This window comes from Anolis carolinensis, chromosome 1 (assembly GCF_035594765.1).
Source record: "Anolis carolinensis isolate JA03-04 chromosome 1, rAnoCar3.1.pri, whole genome shotgun sequence".
Taxonomy (NCBI): Eukaryota; Metazoa; Chordata; class Lepidosauria; order Squamata; family Dactyloidae; genus Anolis; species Anolis carolinensis.
In genome coordinates this window covers 154,433,085-154,447,031 of record NC_085841.1, presented here as the reverse complement: position 1 = coordinate 154,447,031, position 13,947 = coordinate 154,433,085, and the positions used below count along the sequence as shown (strand labels likewise).

The following is a 13,947-nucleotide window of genomic DNA, read 5'->3' as shown; positions in this document are numbered from 1 at the left end:
AGATAAAACAAAGTAGTTAATATACCAGCAGACAGACTGGGAGAACAAGCAGCCAAAAAATGAAGAATATAAGAATGCATTAATTCATCAGAGAAGTAACATATGCACCCCATTCCATAGCTTCACAAAAAAGAAAATAACCAGTTACATTGCAGAAGAAATGCAAGACTGTAATCCAGGAAACCAGCTTGAAAGCATCTGGATAAGAATCAAGGGAACCGGGACTCAAAAAGATCTTGTCATGGGTGTCTACTACAGACCTCCGAGTCAGGATGAAGGAATTGATGAAGCCTTCTGTCAACAGCTGACCAAACAGGAACAAAGAAGAGATATAGTAGTCATGGGCGATTTCAATTATCCCGATATCTGCTGGAAAACAAACTCAGCCAAGAGTACAAAGTCCAACAAATTCCTCACTTGCCTTGCAGACAATTTTATGGTCCAGAAGGTAGAAGAGGCAACAAGAGGATCAGCAACTCTTGATCTAATCTTAACAAATGTGGAAGACCTGATCAATACAGTTGAAGTGGTTGGATCCTTAGGGGCAAGTGACCATGTGCTCCTGGAGTTTGCAATACAAAGGAATGCTGAAACTAAGACAAGTCAAACACGCATTCTCGACTTTAAGAGAGCTGACTTCCAAGAAATGAAGGAATTACTGAGCGGCATTCCATGGACGCCAATATTAAAAAACAAGGGAGTTAAGGATGGATGGGAGTTTTTCAAAAGTGAAATACTCAAGGTGCAAATGCAAACAGTGCCAACAAAGAAGAAAAATAAGACAAGTGCAAAGAAGCCAGAATGGATGTCCAAAGAACTTCTAACTGAGCTAAAGCTCAAAAGTGACATGCACAAAAAGTGGAAAAGGGGAGAAATCACCAAAGAAGAATTCAAACGTATAGCCAACACCTGTATGGAAAAGGTTCGCAAGGCTAAAGCGCAAAATGAGCTCAGGCTTGCCAGGGACATAAAAAACAACAAAAAAGGCTTTTTTGCTTACGTTGGTAGAAAAAGGAAGAAAAAGGAGGCAATAGGGCCTCTGCAAGGAGAAGATGGGGTGATGGCGACAGGGGACAGGGAAAAGGCAGAACTGCTCAATGCCTTCTTTGCCTCGGTCTTCTCACAAAAAGAAAGCCATCTTCAACCTCAGCAACATGGAATGGACGAAAGATTGGGGGAAATCAAACCCCAAATAGGGAAACAAGTTGTCCAGGAACACCTGGCCTCTCTAAACGAATTCAAGTCCCCAGGGCCAGATCAGCTACATCCAAGAGTATTGAAGGAATTAGCGGAAGTTATTTCAGAACCACTGGCAATTATCTTCGAGAGTTCTTGGAGAACGGGAGAAGTCCCAGCAGATTGGAGGAGGGCGAATGTGGTCCCTATCTTCAAGAAGGGAAAAAAGAACGACCCAAACAATTACCGTCCGGTCAGCCTCACATCGATACCAGGCAAGATTCTGGAAAAGATCATCAAGGAAGTGGTCTGCGAACACTTAGAAACAAATGCGGTCATTGCTAATAGTCAACACGGATTTACAAAAAACAAGTCATGCCAGACTAATCTGATCTCTTTTTTCGATAGAGTTACGAGTTGGGTCGATACAGGGAATGCTGTGGATGTAGCCTACCTGGATTTCAGTAAGGCCTTCGACAAAGTCCCCCACGACCTTCTGGCAAATAAACTAGTAAAATGTGGGCTAGACAAAACTACGGTTAGGTGGATCTGTAATTGTCTAAGCGAACGAACCCAAAGGGTGCTCACCAATGCGTCGTCTTCATCATGGAAAGAAGTGACAAGTGGAGTGCCGCAGGGCTCCGTCCTGGGCCCGGTTCTGTTCAACATCTTTATTAATGACTTAGACAAATGGTTAGAAGGCACGATCATCAAGTTTGCAGACGACACAAAACTGGGAGGGATAGCTAACACTCCAGAAGACAGGAGCAGAATTCAAAACGATCTTGACAGACTAGAGAGATGGGCCGAAACTAACAAAATGAAGTTCAACAGGGACAAATGCAAGATACTTCATTTCGGCAGAAAAAATGGAAATCAAAGATACAGAATGGGGGACGCCTGGCTTGACAGCAGTGTGTGCGAAAAAGACCTTGGAGTCCTCGTGGACAACAAGTTAAACATGAGCCAACAATGTGATGCAGCAGCTAAAAAAGCCAACGGGATTCTGGCCTGCATCAATAGGGGTATAGCGTCTAGATCCAGGGAAGTCATGCTCCCCCTCTATTCTGCCTTGGTCAGACCACACCTGGAATACTGCGTCCAATTTTGGGCACCGCAGTTGAAGGGAGATGTTGACAAGCTGGAGAGCGTCCAGAGGAGGGCAACTAAAATGATTAAGGCTATGGAGAACAAGCCCTATGAGGAGAGGCTTAAAGAGCTTGGCATGTTTAGCCTGCAGAAGAGAAGGCTGAGAGGAGACATGATAGCCATGTACAAATACGTGAAGGGAAGTCATAGGGAGGAGGGAGCAAGCTTGTTTTCTGCTGCCCTGCAGACTAGGACACGGAACAATGGCTTCAAACTACAGGAAAGGAGATTCCACCTGAACATCAGGAAGAACTTCCTCACTGTGAGGGCTGTTCGGCAGTGGAACTCTCTCCCCCGGGCTGTGGTGGAGGCTCCTTCCTTGGAGGCTTTTAAGCAGAGGCTGGATGGCCATCTGTTGGGGGTGCTTTGAATGCGATTTCCTGCTTCTTGGCAGGGGGTTGGACTGGATGGCCCATGAGGTCTCTTCCAACTCTACTATTCTATGATTCTATGACTCTATGATTCTAAACTAACAAGTAGTTGTAACGATTCTTGCGAAAGGAAAAGCTGTGGAACTGAATCCAGGGTATCATTGTGATTAGCATACAGATAAGTAAATGACAGAAACATCATTAAATTAATATAAAAGCAAAAAATAATTAGACCATTACTCATTTAAAAAAATAGAATATTAAGTGTGGTTGAAGTGAATCACCGCCTGACCTTGTAGACACCAACTGCTAGAAGTATGAGGCAGTAAGTGATCAGAAAAAACATCTATCTCTTCTTAGAGGGGCTTTTTAGTTGAGGGGGAGAAACATAGCCAATATATGAATAGGCAAGTGAATTCTTAAGATTTTGGTTTCTTGACACAGAGGTTCAACTAAGCAACAAATACTCTTCTTCTCAATGCCCTTACACTGCAAAGTACTATTTTTAAATAAGTACAATGTGCCTGAAGCATCTTCACAGCCTCTGGAGTCAGCAGAAGCCACTCCACAGCAGAGGGGTGTTATTGGTTTATTCCTTTTGGAGATAATTTATGGTCTCTCAATTATTAAAGAGAAAATCTCTGGAGTATAGAAATCATCAAGATTTGCAGATATTAAGAAGCTAATCAACTCGACACTTTCATCAACATATTGATTGTCCCCATGAGGAAATGAAGGAGGCATAAAGCTGTCTGATGATTTCCAGAAAAGGGGACCCTACTCAAGCCTCATTGGGTAACTTCGCTAACAAACGTCTTCCTTCTGCAGATTTAAATTAAGTGTTGTCACTCAATTTGAAGCTCCATTTCAGAATGTCAGAAGCAATCAACATTTTTTGAAATTGATTATTTTTAGGAGGAAAAAATCTGGTAAGGAAGCTGCATAACATGAAAAAAATAGTTTCTTTATAATTGTTTAAAATAACACAAAGTGGTGTGGTTTAAGCAGATTTTGAAAAGAATGTTGCAGTTAATTATTTATATTGCACACTGAAGTATGTGATAGTGATAAGCAATTGTTTATATAAGATACTTCTATAAAAGCAGGGCAGAAAAAGTGACAAAGTAAGTCTGTCTTAGTAAATACTACTTCAGAATGATGCTGTCTTCATAGTACTTAACATTATTTAAGGTATTATTTTCCAGTAGCAGCCTGCCATAACATGTTTTTCAAAAAGCCTGTCACACATTAATAGAATCACTGCTATATATTGTCTTCACTTCCAATCTATATGACTAAAATAATCATGACAACCCATGAGAAAATTCGGTCTTCTTCTCTCTTCTAAAAATAGCTACCACACCGGATCCTAATATGGCCATACTAAGGAAAGATCTACAGTAGAGTCTCACTTAACCAACATTCGCTTATCCAACGTTCTGGATTATCCAATGCATTTTTGTAGTCAATGTTTTCAATACATCATGATATTTTGGTGCTAAATTCGTAAATATAGTAATTACTTCATAGCATTACTGCGCATTGAACTACTTTTTCTGTCAAATTTGTTGTATAACATAATGTTTTGGTGTTTAGTTTGTAAAATCATAACCTAATTTGGTATTTAATAGGCTTCTCCTTAATCTCTCCTTATTATCCAACATATTCGCTTATCCAACGTTCTGCCGGCCCATTTATGTTGGATAAGTGAGACTCTACTGTATTTACATCAATGGGCTATTTTTTAAAACCATAACCAACCCAGATTCCAGTGAATCCATTACTTTTTAAGTATGACCAAATATAGATCCAATCTGTTAAGATTAGTTTTCAATTGAGGTTTTGACATTTTAAGAATTAGGCTGCAACAGCACCTGAAAATCCTGCCATTCTAGGAATTGGGACACCAAACATTTATCTACATAGAAACCGCAGTTTTCAAAAGTTGCAACATTCTTGTTCATAAACAGATCCACTGCATGACTATGGTAGCTACCTAAAGAGAGAACAGTCTGGCATTCTGCATGTGTTCATCACTACTTATCACTGGAAAATCCTGCTAGGGAAGAAGGCTGTGTCCTTCCATAAAGATGTATCGCTTTGGTCTCAAAGAAATTCATGCAAAGATCATAAAGCATCAGCTCTTTCTGAACATATCTACAATGACCATTAGGGTTGATTCATGTTGCACAGGGCAAGGCAACCTTAATGCAGTGTTGCTCTTTATTACACACATAGCCTTTATAGGCATACAACAAAATTGGCATACCTGTTCCTGGATTTATTTAGGGTGCTGATTTAAAAAATAAATAAATACATTGGATCGACCACATCAGCTCTCGATTATTAAATATGGTTTTCTGTGGATAAGCAGGTGTCGACTACTGATATGTTCTGTATCAGAAATTAGACCTGATTTGGTTTACCCAATGCAACTTTCTGAATCAGTGCTCCAATCTAAAGTTGACCAAAAACTGATTCATAACCCTTCTGGTACTAATGTTGGAGAGTGGTCAAAGTGGTCTCTGGTCAAGTGGTCCCTGGTCAAAAAAAGTTGGGAACCACTGCACTATACTATTTTGCTGAAATAAATCTCAAAATGAAATGAATCTGAAAGCCACCCCTTTATCACAGGAATGTTCCTTGGGATGGTTGTTGTATGTTTTCTGGGCTCTATGGCCATGTTCCAGAAGTATTCTCTCCTGACATTTTGCCCACATCTATGGCAGGCATCCTCAGAGGTTGTGAGGTATGAAGAAACTAAGCAAGGAAGATTTATATATCTGTGGAAAGTCATAGAAACAGCACCAAAAAAGCCAACTATATGGGTCAGAGATGTTGATGACACTTTTACCATTTGGAGCCATGGGGAAGAAGAACTCAGCAAGTTTCTGGACTACCTCAACAGCATTCACCCAAACATCCATTCACCATGGAAAAAGAAAAGGAAGGAAAACTGCAATTTCTAGTCATCAGCAAACCCAATCAACAATTAGGCCACACAGTTTACAGAAAACCTACACACGTGGATAGATACCTTCATAAAAACTGCAACCATCACCCAAGTCAAAAAAAAGCATGATCAAAGCCCTGACAGACCATGCACAAAGAATCTGCTTCCTCGCCTCCTTCAGGGTGAACTAAACCACTAAACCGGGCTCCATAGGCCAATGGATTCTCCATCATGGACATCAGAAGAGCTTTAAGGCCAAGAACAAGCCATGAGAGTCAAGACAAAGATCCACCCAGATCAAACGTGTTCTTACCAGACATCAAGCGAACCACTGACCGCATAGGCAAACTGATGAAGAAACACAACCTACAAACTATCTACAGACCCACTAAGAAAATCCAACAAATGCTACATTCAGCAAAGGACAAGAGGGAACCTCTCACCTCTACCATATGCCATGCAGCTGTGGGCAAGTCTACATAGGGACCACCAAACGCAGCGCCCAAATACGAGTCAAAGAACATGAAAAGCACTGCAGACTAACTAAGCCAGAAAAATCAGCCATAGCAGAGCACTTGATGAACGAACCTGGACACAGTATATTATTTGAGAACACAGAAATGCTCGACCACTCCAACAACCATCATGTCAGACTACACAGAGAAGCTACTGAAATCCACAAGCATGTGGACAACTCCAACAGAAAGGTAGAAACCATGAAAATGAACAAAATGTGGCTACCAGTATTAAAAAACTCAAAAATCAGAACAGTAAATAAGAAGCAACACTCTGAAAACAGAGGATTCCAGCCATGAATCGATTAGGGGCAGCTAATGACTCTGAACAAAAGATGCCCCTAGGCAGGAAGAAGCCAGGAGATGAAGCTACTCAATGCTAATTTAGGTGATTAATTACTACATTCACATTGGCCTCCAACTGAGAAGAGTTCTTCTCTCACCCTGGACTTTCCACAAATATATAAATCTTCCTTGCTTAGTTTCTCCATCCCTCACAACCTCTGAGGATGCCTGCCATAGATGTAGGCAAAACGGCAGGAGAGAATACTTCTGGAACACGGCTATACGGCCCGGAAAACATACAACAACCATGTGATCCCAGCCATGAAAGCCTTCGACAACACGTTCCTTGGGATATTTGATTTTTTTCTCAATTTGAATAGAACATCTTCGCATCATATCTGAATATATCTTTAGACAGAGCCAACTCTAAAAGCAGTAGTTGGGAAATGAGTTGCACAATTTTTTTGATCCTAGTACATAAGTATTGCAAACAACAGGACAAAACAACACAAACGGAAGACAAAGGAAAGAAGAATGTAAGTGTTTTCAAAGATAAGCAAACTCATATTTTTCACCAGTTTATCCCTCAAAAAGCAAGCCAATATTCATGAATACAATAATTAAATAAGCCATTTCTTTCTTCTCAAATCAAAAATTGCAACAGAACTCCTTTTTAAGTCTTTTTATTTTCTTACTGTTCCAACAAGCCTGCCTTTAAATAACTGGGAAAATTCCACAATTTAAAAAGCGGCTTAAGGTTTTAATAGCTGGTCTTTTTTATTGGGTTTCTTGTATATGCTTTCAGTGCATGCATTCCAAACATTCCCTTGCTTTGCTTACTAACAACTATTCCCACTGTGTTCAACTCCCAAATGTTTCTTTTTTCCTTTTCTCCGCACATTCCATAAATTTAAGCACCAAATTAAGCATCATGGGCAAATTGTAAGCACCAACCAAAGACTGATGGGAAATTTTTAAAACAGCCCCACATTCACAAACGTTCAAGGTAAAAGCTGGTGATTTTTAATTTTAGTGCTGTGATTTTATGTAGATATTTTATAGATGGCATTAGCCATCTTTGGCTCCTGTATAAAAAGATGGAGATACACACTGGGTAATAAAACAAACTGCAATGCGTACAATATGCATTTGTTGAACAATAGCAACTGTGTCACAATATCAAAAAAGTAGAAATTTGAACTGTTACAAAATGTACTATATAATGATTAAATGCTACACAACCATGGATGGCCATGAGCTCTTGCTAGCATAAACAAAAGTGAGAGATTATAGCGTTGAAGTTCGACAACACCTGGAAGGCTACAATTATTCAACCCACCTTGTACACTGCACAATCCCAATAACATTATTGAAAATTTTTCAAATGCCATATCTTCAAGAGTAAAAAAAAAAAAAAAGCATTCACCTCAAAGCTAGTGTGACAGTCATCCCAAGCACAGCTGCTTCCAGCAAATATTCAGAGAGTTTAACTCTTAAACGGATCTTTGTCCATAGTAAGCAGAGTGAGGGATACTCCGGCGTTTGCAGGGAACTCCAAAGTATCCTTGAGACCAAGGGGATAACTGAATTCAGTTTCATTTGGCCCGATCCCTTGTCTACATGCACACCACTGCAACCACCCTTCACCCTGAGCTGATCAGAGTGATCTTCACTGCTGTACATTTACTCACTCGGGCCTGGTGAACCATGGAAGTCATAAGTAGTACTGTTTTGACATTCTTAATTGCAAGGATTGCTTTATTTGGAATACTTGGCTACATAAAATCTACTTTGCATTCATGAGAGCTCACCAAATGAGATGGAAAGAGCATAATGTTATTCTGATAAATTCAGGTTCCAACTTCAGTCCAGAAAGACCAATGGCCAATACCAAAGAAGATGGGATAAGTTAGATACTGATGTACTATGTCTTCAGCAGTTATCATCTGTAGCCTCTTCTCAAATGTAAGGCCCCATCTACACTGCCCTATAATGTAATTTGAACTGCATTATATGGCAGTGTAGGCTCATATATTCCAGTTCAAAGCAGATAATATGGATTCTCTGCTTTCATAATCTGGATTATATGGCAGTGTAGATCCAGTCAGTGTGACTGACAGGATCATATGAATGCACAATTGCCTCACTAGTTGAAACTAGAACCCTACACAGAACTACATTTTGCTTTTAACAGTAACCAAACAGATAATTCGAATGAGTTCATGTAAAGTTGATAGCTATCCCACTTTTGTCCTCACCATCTACTACTCAAAGGTATGACACACCCATAGAATGGTAATAGGTTTCTCGTCTGTTAGGATAAAAATATTTTTATCAGATAGCAGTGGCTTCCAGTTTTTGGTTCTCCTGGTATTTTGGACTTAAATTGTCAGAATCCTTGTTCACTGGTAATGCTGTGTGTGGATTCTGGTAGTTGAACTGCAAAACATATAAAGGGCCAAGGGTTCAGAATGAATGGAATATATATGTATTTAAAAAGCGAAAGCAATCACTACAGACTGTAACACATATTTTCGAAGACTAATATAATGATAATTATGGGGAGCAAAAAATCCAAAAGTCCATTTGCCATATGGCAATTGGATGGATTATAAAAAGAAACTTGGCAAGCAACACTTTCTCACTTTACAATATAGTAAGAAATGAACACCTATTAAAGATTCTACTGAAACATTATTCAATGCCATGGCATCAAACCACACAAGGGCAAGACAAGGAAATCCCTAATGTATGAGGGGGTGGAGAGTTCAATATATGAGTTTAAAGTAAAACAGGTTCTATTTTATCGGGAAATACTGCTGAGTATGATCAGAGTTACAGAGCATCATCACAGTTCCAATAGCTTCTATATAGTCATGAAAAAATCCACCTAGCAGCACTTTGCTACTCAGGAAACAGGTTCAATGGAATGTCAAGTTAAGCACTTTGGTCCCTTGAGATTTAATCTGAGAGAATTATTCACACATTCTATTTCACCTAACTGCTATAATGTGGATAATTTAGGCTCTACCACATTAAAGAGCACTGTATAGATAATTATGAATTGATCCAATCTAGTGATTTTCTTCAGCAGTTTGGCTGAGCTTACCAAAATACATTTATGATTATTAATTTTACTCAGTAACAGATGCTAGGTATATTTGCATGTTTTTATGTAATCACCCCCTTTTTTAGATTTCATCTTTGCATTATGAAAGATGCTTCCCTTAATACTAACCAATACTGGTATACAAGCAAGGATGCAACTCTAGTAATCTAGGGGTTCTTGTGTAAAAATCACCAACAGAAATAGTACCCATTATTTAAATCAAATTATGCCCAAATTCAATCATATTTGAATGACATGCTGCCTTGACAGAATGCACAACAAGCTGATCAGTATACAACAAGCAAAACACAAATTGAAATTAAAAAAATTGGGCATTACATGTTTTTGTTGTGGGGCAGAACTAGGGATATAAACAATGTTCACCCATGTTCTTGTTCCTGATCATTAATACTGTCACAGATAGTGTTAATGTGAGCCCCCCCCCCCCCCCCCCCCAATTTTATGACCTTTTTTGCAGGAAATTCTTTTGCACAAATCCTTTGGTTTTATGCCTTGTGAAAAATATACAGTGGGAGTGTTTTTCCTATGCAAGCACATTTTTTCATATTAGAAAAGCAAACATTCTAGTAATCTCATCTAGTGAAGGAATAAGTTTCTTCTTTTATTTATTGTTAATTTTAACTGAATTGTTTTGTTTTGTTTTAATGATGCATTTTACTGTATCAAGTTTCTGTATATTGTATGTTGTTTTGCACTAGTTGGAAACTGCCCTGAGTCCCTTCAGAGAGATAGAGCGGTATACAAATAAAGTGTTGTTGTTATTATTATTATTATTATTATTATTATTATTATTATTATTGCACCTTTTACCTTTGTCAACTCGATATAGACACAGGGTCTATTCCCATCCCAATTTGCACTTCCAGGATTTGCAGCACTTTATCAGTCACCTTGTGTTTACAATATTTATATGGTGCACCTTACCCAGTCTACTTTTATAATCTCTCAGTTTTAATCCATGTTTTTATTAGTTCTTGTTTTTTATTGGCTAATGTTTTATTTTATTTATTTTATTTTTTTATTTTTTATTGTGCAAGTTGTTGTCTATTGTTGTGTTTTATACTGCTACTGTTTTTATTCGGGCTTGGCCCCATGTAAGCCGCCCTGAGTCCCCTCCGGGGAGATAGAGGCGGGGTATAAAAATAAAGTTATTATTATTATTATTATTATTGCTTAATCTACAAAACTACACCTAAAATCATATTAGCTTCTGGTCTTGTTATTAACTGTGGTTTATACGAGAGGGCTTTAGAGTTTATTTATTTAATATATTTCTATTCCGCCAGCAATTGATCTGTTTCATGACCTACTCAACAAAAAGAAGGAGACAAGGAGAAGTTTTCTTTTATTTTATGCCATCCTAAATCCCCCAATATAGTATGGGTTTATAAATATTGTAGTTTTTTTAAAAGCCAAGGTTCACACTCATATTTGATTGTGGTTTGGTGTTACAGCTGAACCGTCTCTGATTTATAAGAACACATACTCAATACCTATAATAACATCTACGGGGGTGGGATTTATTACAGAGAAAATATTATATATTTACAATGACTTTGAAATAACCCAAAGTGATGTTAACATTTTATGCTGGGTACTGAGTAGGAACCCCCTGTGGCGCAGCGGATTAAACTGCTGAGCTGCTGAACTTGCTAACTGAAAGGTTGGCGGTTCAAATCTGGGGAACAGGATGAGCTCCTGCTGTTAGCCCCAGCTTCTGTCAACCTAGCAGTTCAAAAACATGCAAATGTGAGTAGATCAATAGGTACCGCTCTGGTGGGAAGGTAACAACGTTCCATGTAGTCATGCTGGCCACATGACCTTGGAGGTGTCTACAAACAATGCCAGCTCTTCAGCTTAGAAATGGAGATGAGCACCAATCCTCAGAGTAGGACACGACTAGACTTAATATCAGGGGGAAACCTTTACTTTTATCGTACTGAGCAGATTACTCTAAGGCCGAGATTAGCTGCGAGAGGAGCTCTGGAAGGCACCCCTATCAGGGGATCGGAGATAAGAGCTACACTACACTCTTGTCTCCCTCCCTCCTTTTGGGGAACCTCTGCCTGCCCACAGAGATACAGTGAGAGAGGAACCATCCTCCTCCTCCTTTGGGCTTTAACCCGCCTTTCCCTGCCATACAGATGGGACCTCCTCGCCTGTTGCGGCAGCGTGCTTGAGAGCTGCCACAATTGCAACAACTCACAAGGATTAAACAAGCTCTTCATGTCCCAGGTCTGGCCGTCAAGGTTTCTGGCCTGTCCTGATTGTTCTCCAGTGGCTGTTCTTTCACCCTTCTGACCTTTCTTCCAAAGGATATAAAATGTACCAGAGCTTAGCTCTTGCCCCCAACCCTGGCCAGTCGGCATACTCCCATGAGTCCAGCAATTTCTTGCATTCTCCTACAAGTCCAGAGGTATATGTGCACACCCAGCCACCCGGCTCCATGCTCCAGAGCCTGCTTTACCTGCAGAGTTGTGAACCCACCCACCAGGGCCACCCTCTGAGTGGCCACCCAGGATGGGCACAGGCAGCTGAGGCAGAAGGCTCACACTTCAATGCCAGTCCTCACCCAGCATCGGGGTTCTCCTATTCCCACAGTCCTCCTGGTGGTAGTGGCGCTGGATGGATGGAGGCTACCAGAGCTCCCTTTTGCCAGGTGCCGGTGGACAGGAACCAGTATGGCAACACTCTGGTGCGCTCAGTCAATGGATCCTACTCCAGCCCACATCCTGGTGCATATGTCAGCCCTGCGGAGATGCCACCATCTTGAACTGCTAGACACTTTGATAGCAGTGTCTTGCATAGCCTCCAGTCGCGACAAGCAGCCTTGCCAGGCAGGAGACCTAATTTCGAGTTCTTGGAGGAATTCCCTGGAGAGAGCAGTGAGTGTGTTAACTGTGGAGTAATGTCCACTCCCTTCTGGAGGCAAGATGGAACGGGGCACTATCTGTGTAATACCTGTGGTCTCTATCACAAAATGTATGGCATTAACCGGCCACTCATCAAGCCACAGAAAAGAAGATGGGGTGATGGCGACAAGGGACAGGGAAAAGGCAGAACTGCTTAATACCTTCTTTGCCTCGGTCTTCTCACAAAAAGAAAGCCATCTTCAACCTCAGCAACATGAAATGGACGAAGGATTTGGGGAAATCCAACCCCAAATAGGGAAACAAGTTGTCCAGGAACACCTGGCCACTCTAAACAAATTCAAGTCGCCAGGGCCAGATCAACTACATCCAAGAGTACTGAAGGAACTAGCGGAAGTTATTTCAGAACCACTGGCGATCATATTTGAGAGTTCTTGGAGAACGGGAGAAGTCCCAGCAGATTGGAGGAGGGCGAATGTGGTCCCTATCTTCAAGAAGGGAAAAAAGAACGACCCAAACAATTACCGTGCGGTCAGCCTCACGTCGATACCAGGCAAGATTCTGGAAAAGATCATTAAGGAAGTGGTCTGCAAACACTTAGAAACAGATGCAGTCATTGCTAATAGTCAACACGGATTTACCAAAAACAAGTCATGCCAGACTAATCTGATCTCTTTTTTCGACAGAGTTACGAGTTGGGTTGATACAGGGAATGCCGTAGATGTAGCGTACCTGGATTTCAGTAAGGCCTTCGACAAAGTCCCTCACAACCTTCTGGCAAACAAACTAGTAAAATGTGGGCTAGACAAAACTACGGTTAGGTGGATCTGTAATTGGCTAAGCGAACGAACCCAAAGGGTGCTCACCAATGCGTCGTCTTCATCTTGGAAAGAAGTCACGAGTGGAGTGCCGCAGGGTTCCGTCCTGGGCCCGGTTCTGTTCAACATCTTTATTAATGACTTAGACGAAGGGTTAGAAGGCACGATCATCAAGTTTGCAGATGACACCAAACTGGGAGGGATAGCCAACACTCCAGAAGAAAGGAGCAGAATTCAAAACGATCTTGACAGACTAGAGAGATGGGCCGAAACTAACAAAATGAAGTTCAACAGGGACAAATGCAAGATACTTCACTTCGGCAGAAAAAATGGAAATCAAAGATACAGAATGGGGGACACCTGGCTAGACAGCAGTACATGTGAAAAAGATCTTGGAGTCCTTGTGGACAACAAGTTAAACATGAGCCAGCAATGTGATGCGGCTGCTAAGAAAGCCAACGGGATTTTGGCCTGCATCAATAGGGGTATAGCGTCTAGATCCAGGGAAGTCATGCTCCCCCTCTACTCTGCCTTGGTCAGACCACACCTGGAACACTGTGTCCAATTTTGGGCACCACAGTTGAAGGGAGATGTTGACAAGCTGGAGAGCGTCCAGAGGAGGGCAACTAAAATGATCAAGGGTCTGGAGAACAAGCCCTGTGAGAGGCTTAAAGAACAGG

The 13,947-nt window shown here is 40.8% G+C and overlaps 1 protein-coding gene and 1 pseudogene across 1 annotated transcript in view; one reads left to right on the top strand and one right to left on the bottom strand.

The window, feature by feature from the left end:
• klhl29 (kelch like family member 29) overlaps positions 1-13,947 on the bottom strand; it is a 543,161-nt gene that overhangs the window by 508,416 nt on the left and 20,798 nt on the right. The gene's annotated exons all lie outside the window — the stretch shown is intronic.
• Positions 11,880-13,947, top strand: part of LOC100558916 (transcription factor GATA-5-like) — a 76,728-nt pseudogene continuing 74,660 nt past the window's right edge.